At 37.6% G+C, this 18,352-nt stretch overlaps 1 protein-coding gene across 2 annotated transcripts in view; it reads right to left on the bottom strand.

The window, feature by feature from the left end:
- The window catches only part of LOC126352829 (E3 ubiquitin-protein ligase COP1-like), a 63,370-nt gene that overhangs the window by 15,068 nt on the left and 29,950 nt on the right, over nt 1-18,352 (bottom strand). The window lies entirely within an intron of this gene.

Below are 18,352 nucleotides of genomic sequence, written 5' to 3'. Positions count from 1 at the left end.
GGCAACAAGAATATAATTTTCTGCAAACTGAATTACTAGTTAATTTAAACAAGCACACCACTGAGGCACCACAGAGCAAAAACAAATAGAGTAAGATATTTAAGAGAAGAAAGGAAAAAGATACAAATACCAACTATTGAAGCAACATCCAAGAAAAATGTAGAACTAAGTTTTGCCATAGCTTGTTGTAACACACACTTGAAAATATGCAGATATAGTGGAAGCAAATCCTTTAAGTGGCACAGATGTGATACATAAACATTGATAAAGTACATCACTACACTGCTTGAGAGGCTAGTAAGGGTTGAGACACATTCACATAATTCTGAAATACAGTTTTAGGTGTGTGTACAGAAATAATTCTGTTCTGGTGTACTGTCCGTGTAAGTGAACCAATATTTTGCAAATTTAACTGGCAGCATAACAACATTTAAAAAAAAGTGTCTGCTCTGCTCTATGGCACAAGAGAAATTTTCTTTTGGCTCCTGCTTAGCCAAGTGAAAACTTAAAAACAGTACACAACATATAAAACAGTAACATCAATTTGTATACAGAACTCTCTAAAGCAATACATTAATTCTATAGTTTCCTTTCATTCCATTTTTACTTGTCACTCATGGAAACTTTGTTTTTATCTGTTCCATGAGACATACCTTCACATTACTTATTTATTTATTTATTATTTGTCCCTTAGATCAAATCAGTACAATGGCTTGTACAACTGATACGGGATAAGTCAATACAAATATACAGTTTACAGGAGTCTAAAACAGTAAACAAGAACACAGAAGAATGATTATTTTACATTACCTACAAAATTATGTTACTTAAAGTTACAGATTTATAGAGAATTGTTACATGATGTGACAAAATTGACTAGAACATTCAGCTTTGATACATTATAATGCACTAAGACAATTTTGATTCCAAATATTCCTGGATGGTATAAAAGCATTCTTTTATTAAAAGAGACTTCACTGTCTGTCTGAATTTATTTATTTCTTGGATTTCTTGTATAAAAGTTGGAAGATGATTATATAATTTTATTCCCATACACTTGACACCATCACTGTACAGTTTTGTTGAGTGGGTAAGTATTCTTAGAGAGGTTTTTGATCTTGTGTCATAATCGTGGTAATCCATATTTTTGCTAATTTTGTTGATACTTTTTTTGGTAAAGAATAATAATTCTAGTACGTATTGGCATGGGAGGGGCAAAATATTTAGTTTCTTAAATAATGGTTTACAAGTGTGTCTTTGTTTTTTGAATATAATTGTTCTGACTATCTTCTTCTGCAGTTTGAATATCTTAATTGATTCAGAATTTTGGCCCCAGAAGATGATTCCGTAGCTAAGTACAGAGTGAAAGAGTGCATGGTACATTGTGGTTAGGGTACTTGTGTTAGTGACATTCCTTATTGATCTAATCATGAAGCCTACTTTACTGTTTTGTGCTGGTAACATCAATGTGCCTTTTCCATGTGAGCGTATCAGTAATAGTGACCCCCAAACATTTTATTTCATTTTCAAGTTTAACATTATTTTTTTCCAGTGATATAGTTGGTAGTAATGGATTTCTGTTTTGGGCCGTGTGGAAGATTATTCCAATTGTCTTTTTTGCATTAAGCAGCAGCCTGTTACTTGGAAGCCATCGACTTATTTGATCTGTGGTCCTATCTATATTAGATTGAAGAACTTGTTCGGGTGCAGATATGAGTATAGAGGTGTCATCAGCAAACAAAAGGGTTTTTGTGTCTGGTAGGCTGTGAGGAAGGTCATTTATGTAAAGTAAGAACAGCAAGGGGCCCAGGACGGAGCCTTGGGGAACGCCTTGCTTTATGGTATTCATGGAGGAATGTACAGTGCTAGCTGTACCTGAGAGCTTAGTTTCATTTAATTCGACATACTACTGTCGATCTTCCAGATAGCTTTTAAACCAGTCATAGGCATTTCCTCTTATTCCATAGGAATGCATCTTTTGCAAAAGTATACTATGATTAACCATGTCAAATGCCTTTGTTAGATCTAGGAAGATACCTATGGCTGGGAGTTTTTTGTCCACAAGCTCCAGTGCATGATCTAGAAATTCTTTTATTGCATCAGTTGTAGCTTTCTTACTTTGGAAGCCGAACTGAGCAGGTGACAGGATATTTTCTTTGTCTAGAAAGGACATGATTCTTGTGGCCATTATATATTCAAATACTTTACTAAAAGTTGAAAGCAGTGCAATGGGTCGATAATTACTGGGATCCTCTTTGCTTCCCTTTTTTGTGGACAGGTATAATTTTTGCAATTTTGAGCGCACCAGGAAATACACCATTCAGGAACGAGAAGTTTATTATGTGGGCTAGGGGTTTACTGATAAAGTTACTGCAATTATGAAGAAGGAAGCATGGAATTTGATCTTGTCCAGCAGATGATTTTTTTTTTAATTTTGCTGTGAAGTGTCTTTTTCTATTTCAATTTCAGATGTAGGCCTTAAAAATAGAGTCTCAGAGCATAAGTTTGGTTCTAGTTGGAAGGGACAGCTATTTTTAAGATGGTTAGCTGGGTTTTCTACTGTTTCTGTAAAGCAGTTATTGAATTCCTCTGCTGTTTCTTTCCCACTGGAGACTAATTTTCCATTTATTTTTAAGCTAACATCACTTTGTAGTTGTTTTCCTCTATTAGTATTCATATTAATAAGTTGCCACATGCTTTTGCTCTTATTTGATGACAATTTGAGGCACTTCTCATTCTGTAGCTTTTGGCTGCATTTACTACGTTCCTTAATATCTTTTTATATAGAGTAAAGTATGACTTAAATGCTTCACAACTGCCTAGTTTGGATTTGCGAATGTAAAAAAGTTCTCTTTTTCTTTGTGATGATCTAATGATTCCTGGGGTGATCCAGCTGGAGAGTTTCCTATCTTTGTTGATACATTTTGTTTGTAAGGAAAGTGGCAATTAAAATAATAACAGAAAATACCCAAGAATGATTCATATTTGCTGTCTACAGTTTGAGCCTCACATACATTTTGCCAGTTTTCATTTTGTATATCAAAGAGGAAAGTATGCATATGGGTTTTATTGAAGTTTTTCCTCTGTACAGTGATTTTATTGTGTTCGTAACAGTTATTGTGTTCGTAACTGTTATTTTGCAACCAGACCTGCATAATTAATGCATTGTGGTCTGAAAATCCTAGTTTGACAGAGGATACAGTACAATTTATATTGCTTGCTACTTGATCCAGACAAGTGGTACTGTGATTTGTTATCCTGGTTGGAGTGTTAACCATTAGGTCTAGGTTGTAGTTGTTCATAAAATTTTTAATGCTTAGATGGCTAGAGTTTTCTGAGAGAAAATCTATATTATAGTCACCACATATTAGAACACTATATGATTTTCTATTACAGGTGCTAGATTTTTGTAGAAATTCCCTATGTTACCAGAGGGTGACCTGTAAAGTGCTATTATATAAACATTTAGATCTGTAAGCTCTATACATGACAGTTCTATATCTTTTTCAATACTATACAAATTGCAAATATCAAGAGGTGTAGCAGTAATGTTGTCTTTTACAAATATGCAACTACCTCCACCTTTGTAAGATGTTCTTGAGAAGTGACCTACGAGTTTAAAATTTGGTATCACAACACTTTCTATTTCAAAATACCTCATGAAATATTCATTAATACATAATATCTGTGTATCTGACAGTTCACTTGCACTTGATAACAAAATTTGGTTTTGAGCCCTTGTACATTATGGATGTATACTTTTAGATCAAGAATTTTTTTGTTTAATTTTTTTACACATTGGTGAGGAGGTTCAGACTTTACCTTATTTACTACAATTTGCTGATGGAGTCCTTTGCAAGTTTTATGGTGTATCTTTAACTTGTTTGGTGATGCTAAGTTTTTTCTTTTCTCAGAGGGGGATAGAAAATTACTGTGGTGATAAACACTAAAATGATTCCACCGCGCACTTTCAATGGTGGGACTGAAAAAGTGGAATCAGGATGGATTACAACACTATATGCACCAGGCAGATGGAATGTTCGAAACCTTGTTTGCTACAGTAGTAGTAGTAGTAGTAGTAGTAGTAGTAGAAGAGGGTTTTTGGGCGCACAACAGCAAGGTCTTCAGCGTCCGCTCAGTAACATAGAGAGACGGGTGTCAAGAAAAGACTCAGAACAGTAAGATAAAACAGAACAAAAAACACAGGTAACAAGGTTTGAAAAATGTGTGCCTACCCACACCGAAGCGTGGGACGAAGCACGTCGCCACCAGTAAAATATGGACAACACAGGAAGAAAGCGGGAGGGAGCTAAAACAATATAGCAGATGGAAGTGGCTGGCTGACCACAAGGAAAAAGGGAGGAGTCAGCCACTCTGCAATACACTAAAACCTCCAGCCTAAAAGTTTAGGCCAGAGTCCAGACACATCACAAAACTTTAAAACCCTAGACACACACACTTCATCGTTTGCTAAAACACAAGGCAGATCCCCATCAACTTGTGCTTCTGCCCTTACATAACAGTATAAAATGCAGTTTGTTAAAATGTGGCAGACAGAGATGTTCACACCACAGGCATCACAAAACGGAGGATCCTCCCGCCGTAGTAAAAAGCTATGTGTGAGAGGACAGTGCCCGATCTGAAGACGTGTGAGTGTCACTTCTTCCCACCTGAGTGACCGGCAGGAGGAACGCCAACTGCAATTTATTGGCTGTCACCGCCACCCATTCTTCCTCCCACAACTCCACGCACTTTCTGTGGAGTGCAGAGATGACAGACATCAAGGGAATAGGACACTGAACAACATCCTGTTCTCTACAGGCCTCCTTGGCAGCCCGATCGGCCTGTTCATTGGCCCAAATTCCTACATCACCAAGCACACAGCAGAAGGACACCACCTTGTTTGCTACGATACTATCCTCAAGCATAATGGAAAAAATCTCTTAACAAACAAGATTTTATCCACAGGATACTGTTTCAGGTTTTTCAATCTGTTTTGTTTAGGTTGCGGACATTATACTGGAAACAGTGATCAAAATTGTCAAAGGGTGAGTCCTGAAAATCTGTATTTTCAGCAAATAACTACAAGGAGTTTTAGATGAAATTTGGAAGTCAACTCCCAAATTTACTTGATGCATATATTGGCAGTAAATGTGGTCTGCACATATCCAGTGAAAAGTCTTGATACAGATTAGATTAGATTAGATTAGATCAGATTAGATTAATACTTGTTCCATAGATCATGAATACGACACTTCGTAATGATGTGGAACGTGTCAGGTTAATAAAAGATGTCTGTACAAGAAATTACATTACACAAAATATTGCATGACATTAATGATTAAGTTTTTTTTTTTTTTTTTTTTTTCTTACTTTATATCTAAAAATTCAGCCAATGAGTAGAAGGAGTTGTCATCTAGAAATTCTTTTAATTTATTTTTAAATGTTAGTTGGCTATCTGTCAGGCTTTTGATGCTGTTTGGTAGGTGCCCAAAGACTTTTGTGGCAGCATAATTTACCCCTTTCTGTGCCAAAGTCAGATTTAACCCTGCATAGTGAAGATCATCCTTTCTCCTGGTGTTATAGGTATGCACACTGCTATTACTTTTGAATTGGGTTGGATTATTATCAACAAATTTCATAAGGGAATATATATACTGTGAGGTTACTGTGAGGATCCCTAGATCCTTAAATAGATGTCTGCAGGATGACCGTGGGTGGGCTCCAGCAATTATTCTGATTACACGTTTTTGTGCAATGAATACTTTTCTACTCAACGATGAATTACCCCAGAATATGATGCCATACGAAAGCAGTGAATGAAAGTAGGCATAGTAAGCTAATTTACTGAGATTCTTATCACCAAAATTTGCAATAACCCTAATAGCATACGTAGCTGAACTCAGACGTTTCAGCAGACCATCAATGTGTTGCTTCCAGTTTAACCTCTCATCAATGGACACACCTAAAAATTTTGAAAATTCTACCTTAGCTACAGACTTCTGTTCAAATTCTATATTTATTACTGGAGTTTTGCCATTTACTGTACGGAACTGTATATACTGTGTTTTATCAAAATTTAAAGAGAGTCCGTTTGCTGAGAACCACTTAATAATTTTGTGAAAAACATCATTTACAATTACATCACTTAGTTCTTGGTTTTTGGATGTTATTACTATACTTGTATCATCAGCAAAAAGAACTAACTTTGCATCTTCATCAATGTGGAATGGTAAGTCATTAATGTATATCAAGAACAGTAAAGGACCTAAGACCGAACCCTGTGGGACCCCGTGCTTGATAGCACCCCAGTTTGAGGAATCAGCTGTTTTAACATTACACGAACCACTTATTTCAACTTTCTGCATTCTTCCAGTTAAGTATGAATTAAACCATTTGTGCACTGCCCCACTCAAACCATAATGATTTAGCTTATCTAAAAGAATTCCATGATTTACACAATCAAAGGCCTTTGAGAGATCACAAAAAATACCAATGGGTGATGTCCGGTTATTCAGAGCATTTAATATTTGATCAGTGAAAGCATATATAGCATTTTCTGTTGAAAAGCCTTTCTGAAAACCAAACTGACATTTTGTTAGTACTTTATTTTTACAAATATGGGAGGCTACTCTTGAATACATTACTTTCTCAAAAATTTTTGATAGAGCTGTCAGAAGAGAGATTGGGCGGTAGTTGTTGACATCCGACATATCCCCCTTTTTATGCAATGGTTTTACAATGGCATATTTCAGTCTATCAGGGAAAACACCCTGCTCCAAAGAGCTATTACATACGTGGCTGAGAATTCTACTTATTTGTGGGGAACAAGCTTTAAGTACTTTGCTGGAAATGCCATCAATTCCGTAAGAGCTTTTACTTTTCAGTGAGTTTATTATTTTACTGATTTCAGAGGGAGAGGTTGGTGGAATTACAGCTGTTTCAAACTGTGCAGGTATGGCCTCTTCTATTAATAGCCTTGCCTCTTCTAGTGAAGATCTAGATCCTATTTTCTCCACAACATTTAAAAAATGATTATTCAAAATATTTTCAATTTCTGATTGTTTGTTAGTGCACTTGTCATTCAATTTTATTGCACTAAAGTCTTCCTGTGCTCTTGGTTGCCCTGTTTCCCTTTCAATAATATTCCAAATTGCTTTAATTTTATTATCAGAGTTACTGATCTCAGACATGATACACATGCTTCTGGACTTTTTAATAACTTTTCTTAGTACCGCACAATAGTTTTTATAATATTGAACAATTTCGGGGTCAGTACTCCATCTTGCTGTTAGATACAGTTCTCTTTTGCGGTTGCAAGATATTCTTATTCCTTTAGTTAGCCAAGGTTTTTTATATGTTTTCTTGGAATTATGTTTAACTATTTTCTTGGGAAAACAATTTTCAAATACCCTTAAAAATGTATTGTGAAATAAGTTATATTTCAAGTTTGCATCGGGTTCCTTATACACTTCATCCCAGTCTAGCTGCTGTAGGCTTTCCCTAAAGTTTGCAATATTTATATTGTTAATTGAACGCACTGCTTTGAAAGTCTGATTTATTATACTGCATGGAGCTATGTCATGTACTGTAACAAGCTGTGCACTATGATCTGAAAGACCATTCTCAACAGGATAAGCATTTATGTCCTTAAACTTATCTTGGTCTATAAAAAAGTTATCTATCAATGTACTGCTGTTCTTTGTTATCCGAGTAGGAAAATCAATGACGGAGCTCAAATTGAAAGAACTGAGTAATACTAAAAGGTCATTCTTCCTATTACACTCTTTCAGGGAATCAACATTGAAATCCCCACAAATGATAATTTGCTTCCCCCTGTCTGACAGATAGCACAACAAAGCATCCAAGTTTTCCAGAAATAGCTGGAAATTCCCTGCAGCCTTTGTTGATCTATTACCACATTATTTTGTTTTCTTTGTCCTTCTCCTAGATTCCATTGCCATTGTTAACCCAGAAAGCAACTTGCAACATTATGAACTTACAAGTAATATGTGGAGAGAGAGAGAGAGAGAGAGAGAGAGAGAGAGAGAGAGAGAGAGAATGTACTATACCACTAATCAAATGTGAATGTGCGTGGTATATGACTGGTACATGGACAGTGAATAACAGGAGATGAATTTGATAACAATCATCATCCAACATCTGAAAACTTTATAACAATGACAGGAGGTAATGTTTTCTGGAGTTGATTTGAGGCACCCAAAAGTCATTGAATTATGATCACTTAACATTTTCTTCTGATTTTTCCCTGCAATCCATATTTTGCAGTGTCATAACATAGATCAGGAAAGATGTTAGCATTTCTCATGTAACTCAATGTCTTGATAAACACAACATGAAATAGACTGCAGTTTACACTTGGGTTTGCAAACACAGAACTACTAATTCCGAATTTTAAATTTAATATTTTAATTATTCTCACAGTGTTCATTCATCTATAAGTTTTAATAACTATCTTCAACATACTATCCTATTTACTGTAAAGCAACTTTCCTTGGCTCCATTTGAAGATAGAGGAGTGAAGGAAACAAACTATCTCCACACGATAAAAATTAACAAAGACAAAACTGCACACTGGACAGATTAATAACCAAAATACATTTCACCTTAAATATATGATGAAAAGCCTTCATCACATAGCATTAACTGCATTTACGCAACTTGAGAATAAAACATAGAAAATAGATTATATGGCCAACAACTTAATTATGTATCTAAAGAGCTGCGAATTCACAGAACACTAACTGAAATTAAGCAAGGGTTAATCCAGGATGGAATGTAACAATATTATGAAAAGGAAAGTTGTCACTCAGCATATAGTGGAGACGCCGAGTCAGATAGGCACAACAAAAAGACTATCACAAATACAGCTTTTGACCAGTAAGTCCTTCCTCAAAATTACGTGACAAACACATGCACGCCCTCAGATGCCTGAGACTGCAGTCATTTGTTTATGAGTTGAATTTCTTTATGAGTTGAATTTGTGTGGAGTGTGTATGTGTGTGTTTGTTGTCCAATTTTGACGAAGGCCTTACTGGCCGAAAGTTGTATTTATGAGTGCCTTTTTGTTGTGCTTACCTGCGACTCAGCATCTCCACTATTGGTGAATGGCATCTTTCCTTTTCACAATATTATAACCAAAATTAAAACTGATAAAATGCAGCTAAAAAGTGAAAGTTTAAACTTTGTGTTGTGTATTTTTGTGGATAATGCTGATCATCTCTCAGACCAAATAGAAATTTGGAAAGGAAGTTACAAGTTGAGGAAGATAGAACAAAAACTTTGAGGTTTATAGATGACAATGTAATTCCGTCAGATACGGCAAACGACTTTGAAGAGCATTTGAAGAAAGATCTTATAAGATGAATGTCAACAAAAATGTTGTGTTGTTGTCTTCAGTCCTGAGACTGGTTTGATGCAGCTCTCCATGCTAATCTATCCTGTGCAAGCTCCTTCATCTCCCAGTACCTACTGCAACCTACATCATTCTGCTGAGTGTATTCATCTCAGTCTCCCTCTACGATTTTTACCCTCAATGCTAAATTTGTGATCCGTTGATGCCTCAGGACATGTCCTACCAACCGATCCCTTCTTCTAGTCAAGTTGTGCCACAAACTTCTCTTCTCCCCAATCCTATTTAATACCTCATTAGTTACATGATCTACCCACCTAATCTTCAACATTCTTCTGTAGCACCACACTTCAAAAGCTTCTATTCTCTTCTTGTCCAAACTATTTATTGTCCATGTTTCACTTCCATACATGGCTACACTCTATACAAATACTTTCAGAAATGACTTCCTGACACTTAAATGTATACTCGATGTTAACAAATTTCTCTTCTTCAGAAACGCTTTCCTTATATCCTCTCAACTTCGACCAACATCAGTTATTTTGCTCCCCAAATAGCAAAACTCCTTTACTACTTTAAGTGTATCATTTTCTAGTCTAATTCACTCGACTGAATTCGACTACTTTCCATTATCCTCATTTTGCTTTTGTTGATGTTCATCTTATATCCTCCTTTCAAGACACTGTCCATTCCGTTCAACTGCTCTATCTCTGACAGAATTACAGTGTCATCAGCGAACCTCAAAGTTTTTATTTCTTCTCCCTGGATTTTAATACCGACTCCAAATTTTTCTTTTGTTTCTTTTACTGCTTGCTCATTATACAGATTGAATAACATCGGGGAGAGGCTACAACCCTGTCTCACTCCATTCCCAACCACTGCTTCCCTTTCATGTCCCTCGACTCTTATAACTGCCATCTGGTTTCTGTACAAATTGTAAATAGCCTTTCGCTCCATGTATTTTACCCCTGCCACCGTTAGAATTTGAAGGAGAGTATTCCAGTCAACATTGTCAAAAGCTTTTGCTAAGTCTACAAATGCTAAAAATGTATGTTTGCCTTTCCTTAATCTATTTATCTATAAGAAATAGGGTCAGTATTGCCTCACATGTTCCAACATTTCTACGGAATCCAAACTGATCTTCCCCGAGGTCGGCTTCTATCAGTTTTTTCATTCGTCTGTAAAGAATTCGTGTTAGTATTTTGCAGCTGTGACTTATTAAACTGATAGTTCGGTAATTTTCACATCTGTCAACACCTGCTTTCTTTTTGATTGGAATTATTATATTCTTCATGAAGTCTGAGGGTATTTCGCCTGTCTCATACATCCTGCTCACCAGATGGTAGAGTTTTGTGAGGACTGGCTCTCCCAAGGCGTTCAGTAGTTCTAATGGAATGTTGTCTATTCCGGGGGCCTTGTTTCGACTCAGGTCTTTCAGTGCTCTGTCAAACTCTTCACGCAGTATCATATCTCCCATTTCATCTTCATCTACATCCTCTTCCATTTCCATAATATTGTCCTCAAGTACATCGCCCTTGTATAGACCCTCTATATACTCCTTCCACCTTTCTGCTTTCCCTTCTTTGCTTAGAACTGGGTTTCCATCTGAGCTCTTGATATTCATACAAGTGGCTCTCTTTTCTCCAAAGGTCTCTTTGATTTTCCTGTAGGCTGTATATATCTTACCCCTAGTGAGATAAGACCCTACATCCTTACATTTGGCCTCTAGCCAAACCTGCTTACCCATATTGCACTTCCTGTCGATCTCATTTTTGAGACTTTGTATTCCATTTTGCCTGCTTCATTTACTGCATTTTTATATTTTCTCCTTTCATCAATTAAATTCAATATTTCTTCTGTTACCCAAGGATTTCTACTAGCCCTCGTCTTTTTACCTACTTGATCCTCTGCTGCCTTCACTACTTCATCCCTCAGAGCTACCCATTTGTCTTCTACTGTATTTCTTTCCCCAATTCCTGTCAGTTTTTCCTTTATGCTCTCCCTGAAACTCTGTACAACCTCTGGTTTAGTCAGTTTATCTAGGTCCCATCTCCTTAAATTCCCACCTTGTTGCAATTTCTTCAGTTTTAATCTAAAGTTCATAACCAATAGATTGTTGTCAAGGTCCACATCTGCCCCTGGAAATTTTCTACAATTTTAAACCTGGTTCCTAAATCTCTGTCTTACCATCACAAAATCTATCTGATACCTTTTCGTATCTCCAGGATTCTTTCACGTATACAACCTTCTTTTATGATTCTTGAACCAAGTGTTAGCTATGATTAAGTTATGCTCTGTGCAAAATTCTAACAGACGGCTTCCTCTTTCATTCCTTAGCCCCAATCCATATTCGCCCACTATGTTTCCTTTTCTCCCTTTTCCTACTGTTGAATTCCAGTCACCCACGACTATTAAATTTTCGTCTCCCTTCACTACCTGAATAATTTCTTTTATCTCATCATACATTTCTTCAAATTCTCCATCATCTGTAGAGCTAGTTTGCATATAAAATTGTACTACTGTAGTAGGCATGGGCTTCATGTCTATCTTGGCCACTATAATACGTTCGCTATGCTGTTTGTAGTAGCTTACCCGCACTCCTATTTTTTTATTCATTATTAAACCTACTCCAGTATTACCCCTATTTGGCTTTGTATTTACAGCCCTGTATTCGCCTGACCAAAAGTCTTGTTCCTCCTGCCACCAAACTTCACTAATTCCCACTATATCTAACTTTAACCTATCCAATTACCTTTTTAAATTTTCTAACCTACCTGCCTGATTAAGGGATCTGACATTCCACGCTCCGATCCGTAGAATGCCAGTTTTCTTTCTCCTGATAACAGCGTCCTCTTGAGTAGCCCCCACTCAGAGATCTGAATGGGGGACTATTTTACCTCCGGAATATTTTACCCAAGAGGAAGTCATCATCATCATTTAACCATACAGTAAAGCCGCATGCCCTCCGGAAAAATTATGGCTGTAGTTTCCCCCTTGCTTTCAGCCGTTCGCAGTACCACAACAGCAAAGCCGTTTTGGTTAGTGTTACAAGGCCAGATCAGTCAATCATCCAGACTGTTGCCCCTGCAACTACTGAAAAGGCTGCTGTCCCTCTTCAGGAACCACACATTTGTCGGGCCTCTCAATAGATAACTCTCCGTTGTGGTTGCACCTACGGTACGGATATCTGTATCGTTGAGGCATGCAAGCATCCCCACCAACGGCAAGGTCCATGGCTCATGGGGGGATCAACAAAAATAAAACAAGACAATTCGAAGGTAGTCAAATTAAATCAGCTGATGCTGAAGTAATCAGATTAGGAAATGAGGCAGAGGATATACTATGCAGACTGGCAATAGTTAGGAAAGTATTTATGAAAAAGAGGAATTTGTTAACAACAATTAACAATTCAACTGTCAGTAAGTCTTTTATGGATGAACTGTTATGGAGTGTAACCATGTAGGGAAACGAAACTTGGACAATAGGACAATATGCAGTTCAGGCAAGGACATAATACAAGTTTTTGAAAGTGGTGCTATAGAAAAATGTTAAGATTACACGGTTAGACTGCATAACAAATGTGGCTGTACTGAACTGTGGAAACAAGCAATTTGTGGCACAACTTGACTAAAATAGTGGATTAGACGATAGGATGCATCCTGAGGCATCAAGGAATAGTTCATTTGGTAATGGAAGCAGCAGGTGGAGGGGGGCGGGAGTTAGGGGATAAAAACTGGAGAGGGAGAGAGAGAGAGAGAGAGAGAGAGAGAGAGAGAGAGAGAGAGAGAGAGAGAGTGTGTATTTTTCATCTCCACTATATGGTATATGCGGATGTATATGTGTGTGTGTGTGCGAGTGTATACCTGTCCTTTTTTTCCTTAAGGTAAGTCTTTCTGCTCCCGGGATTGGAATGACTTCTTACCCTCTCTCTTAAAACCCACATCCTTTCGTCTTTCCCTCTCCTTCCCTCTTTCCTGAAGAAGCAACCGTTGGTTGTGAAAGCTTGAATTTTGTGTGTATGTTTGTGTGTCTATCGACCTTCCAGCACTTTTGTTACGTCACATCATCTTTGTTTTTAGATATATTTTTCCCACGTGAAATGTTTCCCTCTATTATGTGAAATACCCTGTAATTGGTTTTTCAAACAATGGAACATCCAGGATGGATATACTGAAGCAGTTAGTGAAAATTTGTACCAAGGCTGTGAATTGAACCCTGGTCTCCTGCTACAAGGCAGGTATGTTAGCCACTAAGCCATCTGGGCACAATGGTTCACACAACTGCATGGATTACCGTGGCATGCCTCTCTCCTTGATCCAAATTCTCACTGCCGCCCCAGTCTACTTTGAATTCATACCATGATATCTGCACGAGATCAGTACAGTCTTTGAAATTGTGTTATTTCATTCACAAAATTATACCAACCCTTCAACAGCTTGCCTTAGGAATCATAGGTGACAATGTGCAAGACACTCTCAAAGGAGGTGTTCATCTTCCACAAAGTGTGTTAACACTAAATGGAAGAGAGATATGAATTACTAATAAGACAAATGTAAGAAATGTGTAAGGATGCAATCTACGTAAATCTTTGTGCACTGTTCTACAGTGTAACAGGGAAAATGATTCTTAGTCATTTTGTGAGGGGGTTGTAGCGTTCTTCTGGGAAGGCAACTTCCCCACGATGAGTGCACCTCACTTTTCAGTTTATGAACAGACTATATCTCTCCAGCATTTCCAATCCAGTCCTTTCAAGTGAGCAGACAAAGTAACTTCGCTGAGTACACATTTATATAAACTAAACTAAAATCCATCCCAACAGGCCTTGGAAGGCCCAACAGTACCGGTATCAACCGCCCGCCATGTCATCCTCAGCCCACAGGTGTCACTGGATGCAGATATGGAGGGACTTGTGTCAGCACACTGCTCTCCTGGTTGTATGTCAGATTACACGACTTGAGCCACTACTTCTCACTTAAGTAGCTCCCCAGTTTGCCTCACATGGGCTGAGAGTACCCTGTTTACCAACAGCACTCGGCAGAACAGATGGTCACCCATGTTACCACTGCGGGAAGACTGTTGGCTACACATTTATATAGTACAGTTATTTTCAGTTTATTACGTTAGTATTTATTTGCAACTGTTAAATAAGCTATTATGTAAAAAAAGACCAACCGCTGGAGCTGTCAACTGTCTACTACACTGAAGAGCCTACCCCAAGTGTAACACAATTTCAGTATTTACTCAACAATTTCGATTTCATCGACTCCACTATCAATGGCTGAAATACTTTTTGCAGCTTAAGTGTATCAAGTTCATCACCCCAGCCTCTACTCTCTCAAAGTCTGAAGAGGTCCAGACGATCAAACTGGTTTCCTCTGTAACAAAAGGTGGAGATGTGCAAGTCTGTGCAGCTCACTCTACAAAGGCTAGCAATTCATGAATTACAGGGATTTATTCAGTCTATCACTAACACAGTAAATGGTGAGTGAAGTGTAGTACTTCAATGGTTATTCATTAATTCACCATTACAACAAGATTACACGGCTTTACAATATACTGTCGACAAAAGACAGCAAGATGCCACTTTTGCCAATCAAATCCCTTTCCTGCCAACACTACATAGGTTACTGACATCACATTTACATATGAAGCACTTCTCAGACAGTTTATAGCAATGTATTTTACATAATAGCTCAGGAGTACTCACACAATTAACAGAAAATAACTCCACTGCATAAAATTAAAATCAGTTGTACTATTTTGTCTACTTCTATAAGAGAACTGGATAGGAAATGTTGGCGAGAGAGAGTCTGTCTGTAAAGTGAAAAAGGAGCAGCACTCATAGTGGAGAAACTTGTCTTTTCCAGAAGAGTACTGCAACTGCTGTACAGAAATAACAAGAGTCAATTTCACCACTAACAGTGTAAAACACCGAGCAGCAATTTACCCAGAATCTGTCTGTTTGCTTTTCTTGTGTATGTATTATTAGCAACTCGTACCTGTTGTATACAATGCAGTCTTAACACACTTTTTGGATGCTAGAACACCCTCTTCCCCCCTCCAACTGAGAGTGTCTGTGCACTGCCTCACCAGTGATTCATAAGATGAGATGCAGAAGAATTGGTATAATATTGTGAAATACCCTGTCCACATCTACATGATTACTTTGCTATTCACAATAAAGTGCATGGCAGAGGGTTCAATGAACCACCTTCAAGCTGTCTCTCTACTGTTCCACCCTTGAACGGCACATGGGAAAACGAGCACTTAAATTTTTCTGTGCGAGCCCTGATTCCTCTTATTCTATCGTGATGATCATTTCTTCCTATGTAGGTGTGTGCCAAGAGAATGTTTCTGCAATCGGAGGAGAAAATTGGTGATTGAAATTTTACGAGAAGATCCCATTGCAGTGAAAATCTCCTTTGTTTTAATGATTGTCACTCCAGTTCACGTATCATGTCTGTGGCACTATATTCCCTATATCACTATAATACAAAACGAGCTGCCCTTGTTTGTACTTTTACAATGTCATCCATCAGTTCCACCTGATGCGGATCCCACACCACACAACAATACTCCAGAATAGGGCGGACAAGCGCGGTGTAAGCAGTCTCTTTTGTAGACCTTTTCACCTTCTAACTGTTCTGCCAATGAATCACAGTCTTTGGTTTGCTGTATCCACAACATTATCTATGTGATCATTCCAATTTAGGTTATTTGTAATTGTAATCCGTAAGTATTTAGTTGAATTTACAGCCTTCAGATTTGTGTGACTTATCACGTAACAGAAATTTAGCAGATTTCTTTTAGTACTCATGTGAATAACTTGACACCTTTTTTTTATTCAGGTTCAATTGTCACTTTTCGCACCATAAGATTTCTTATCTAAATCATTTTGCAATTCATTTTGGTCATCTAATGACTTTACAAGACAGTAAAATCTGCAAACAATCTGAGACGGCTACTCAGATTATCTCCTATGCCATTAATATGGATCAGGAACAATAGAATGCCTGTAACACTTCCTTGGGGAACGCCGAATATTACTTCTGTTTTACTTGATGACTTTCCATCTATTACTACAAACTGTGAACTTTCTGACAGGAAATCATGAATCCAGTCAGACAACTGAGGCGATATTTCATAGGCATGCAGTCTGGTTAGAAGACACTTTTGAGGAGTGGTGTCGAAAGCCTTCTAGAAATCTAAAGATATGGAATCAATCTGACATCCCCTGTCGATAGCGCTCATTACTTCATAAAGAGCTAGTTGTGTTTTGCAAAAACGATATTTTCTGAATCCATGCAGACTGTGTGTCAGTAAATTGTTTTCTTCAAGGTGCTTCATAATGTTCGAAAACAGTATATGTTCCAAAACCCTATTGCAAATTGATGTTAGTGATATGGGCATGTAATTCAGTGGATTGCTCCTACTTCCCTTTTTGGGTATTGGTGTGACTTGAGTAATTTTCCAGTCTTTAGGTACGGATCTTTCTGTGAGCTAGCAGTTGTATATAACTGCTAAATATGGAGCTATTGTATCAGCGTACTCTGAGACGAACCTGACTGGTATGCAATCTGGACCGGAGGCCTTGGCTTTATTAAGTGATTTAAACTGTTTGTTACACCGAGGATATCTACTTCTATGTTTCTCATCTTGGCAGTATTTCGTGATTGGAATACAGGAATATTTACTATGTCTCCTTGGGTGAAGGCGTTTTGGAAAACTGTGTTTAATAACTCTTCTTTAGTGCCCCTGACATCACTGTTGTTATCGCACAGTGAAGATATTCATTGCATCTTGCCACTGGTGTGCTTTGTGTATGACCAGAATTCTTTGGGTTTTCTGCCAGATTTTTGTTGTGGAAATTATTAAAAGCATTTTGCACTGCAGTACGCGCTTTATTTCGAACTACTGGAAAACTTTGCCAGTCTTGGGGATATTGCATTCTTTTAAATTTGGCGTGCTTTTTTCGCTACTTCTGGAACAGCGATATGTCTTGTTATGTGTCAGGGGGATCAGTACCATCACTTATTAATTTTGTGGTATATATATCTCTCAACTTCTGTTGATATTATCTCTCTGAAATCATTCCACAACTTTTCTACGCTTACATGAGCAGATCGGAAGGAGCGAAGACTGTCTCTTAAAAATGCACTATGGGCATTTTTATCAGCTTTTTTAAATAGATATACTTTGTGTTCTAGGTGTTATGTTATTCAGCCTAGCAGCAACTGCCTTTTGGTTGCTAATCCCTGTATTCATGATGATACTCACTATTAGTTCAGAATTATTTGTGGCTAAGAGGTCAAGCATGCTTTCTGAACCATTTACACTTCAAGTGGGCTCATTGAACTACTTGTTCAAAATAATTTACTGAGAATGCATTTAGTACAATTTCGGATGACGTTTTATGCCTGCCACCGGCTTTAAACATTATTGAAATGAAACTCAAGTTTTCATTGAACTGTTCAGCAACTGTATCTTTCAAGTCGGGGCGGGTGTAAGGGGGGGAGTGGGAGGGGGGGTTGATAAAAGCATCAAATTAATAGTTTAGTCCGATTGTCATGTATAACATCCACGCTACCATCCAATGCTAAATTTGCAATCCCTTGAGGCCTCAGAACATGTCCTACCAACCGATCCCTTCTTCTTGTCAAGTTGTGTCACTAACTCCTCTTCTCCCCAATTCTATTCAATACCTCCTCATAAGTAATGTGATCTACTCATCTAATCTTCAGCATTCTTCTGTAGCACCACATTTCGAAAGCTTCTATTCTATTCTTGCCCAAACTTTTATCATCCATGTTTCACTTCCATATAATGCTACACTCCATACAAATACTTTCGGTAACGACCTCCTGACACTTAAATCTATACTCGAAGTTAACAAATTTCTCTTCTTCAGAAATGCTTTCCTTGCCATTGCCAGCCTACTTCAACCGTCATCAGTTAGTAAACTCTTTTACTACTTTAAGT

The sequence above is a fragment of the Schistocerca gregaria genome, chromosome 1 (genome assembly GCF_023897955.1).
Source record: "Schistocerca gregaria isolate iqSchGreg1 chromosome 1, iqSchGreg1.2, whole genome shotgun sequence".
NCBI lineage: Eukaryota > Metazoa > Arthropoda > Insecta > Orthoptera > Acrididae > Schistocerca > Schistocerca gregaria.
The sequence above is the reverse complement of the archived record's forward strand: the minus strand, read 5'-3'. Positions and strand labels throughout refer to the sequence as shown.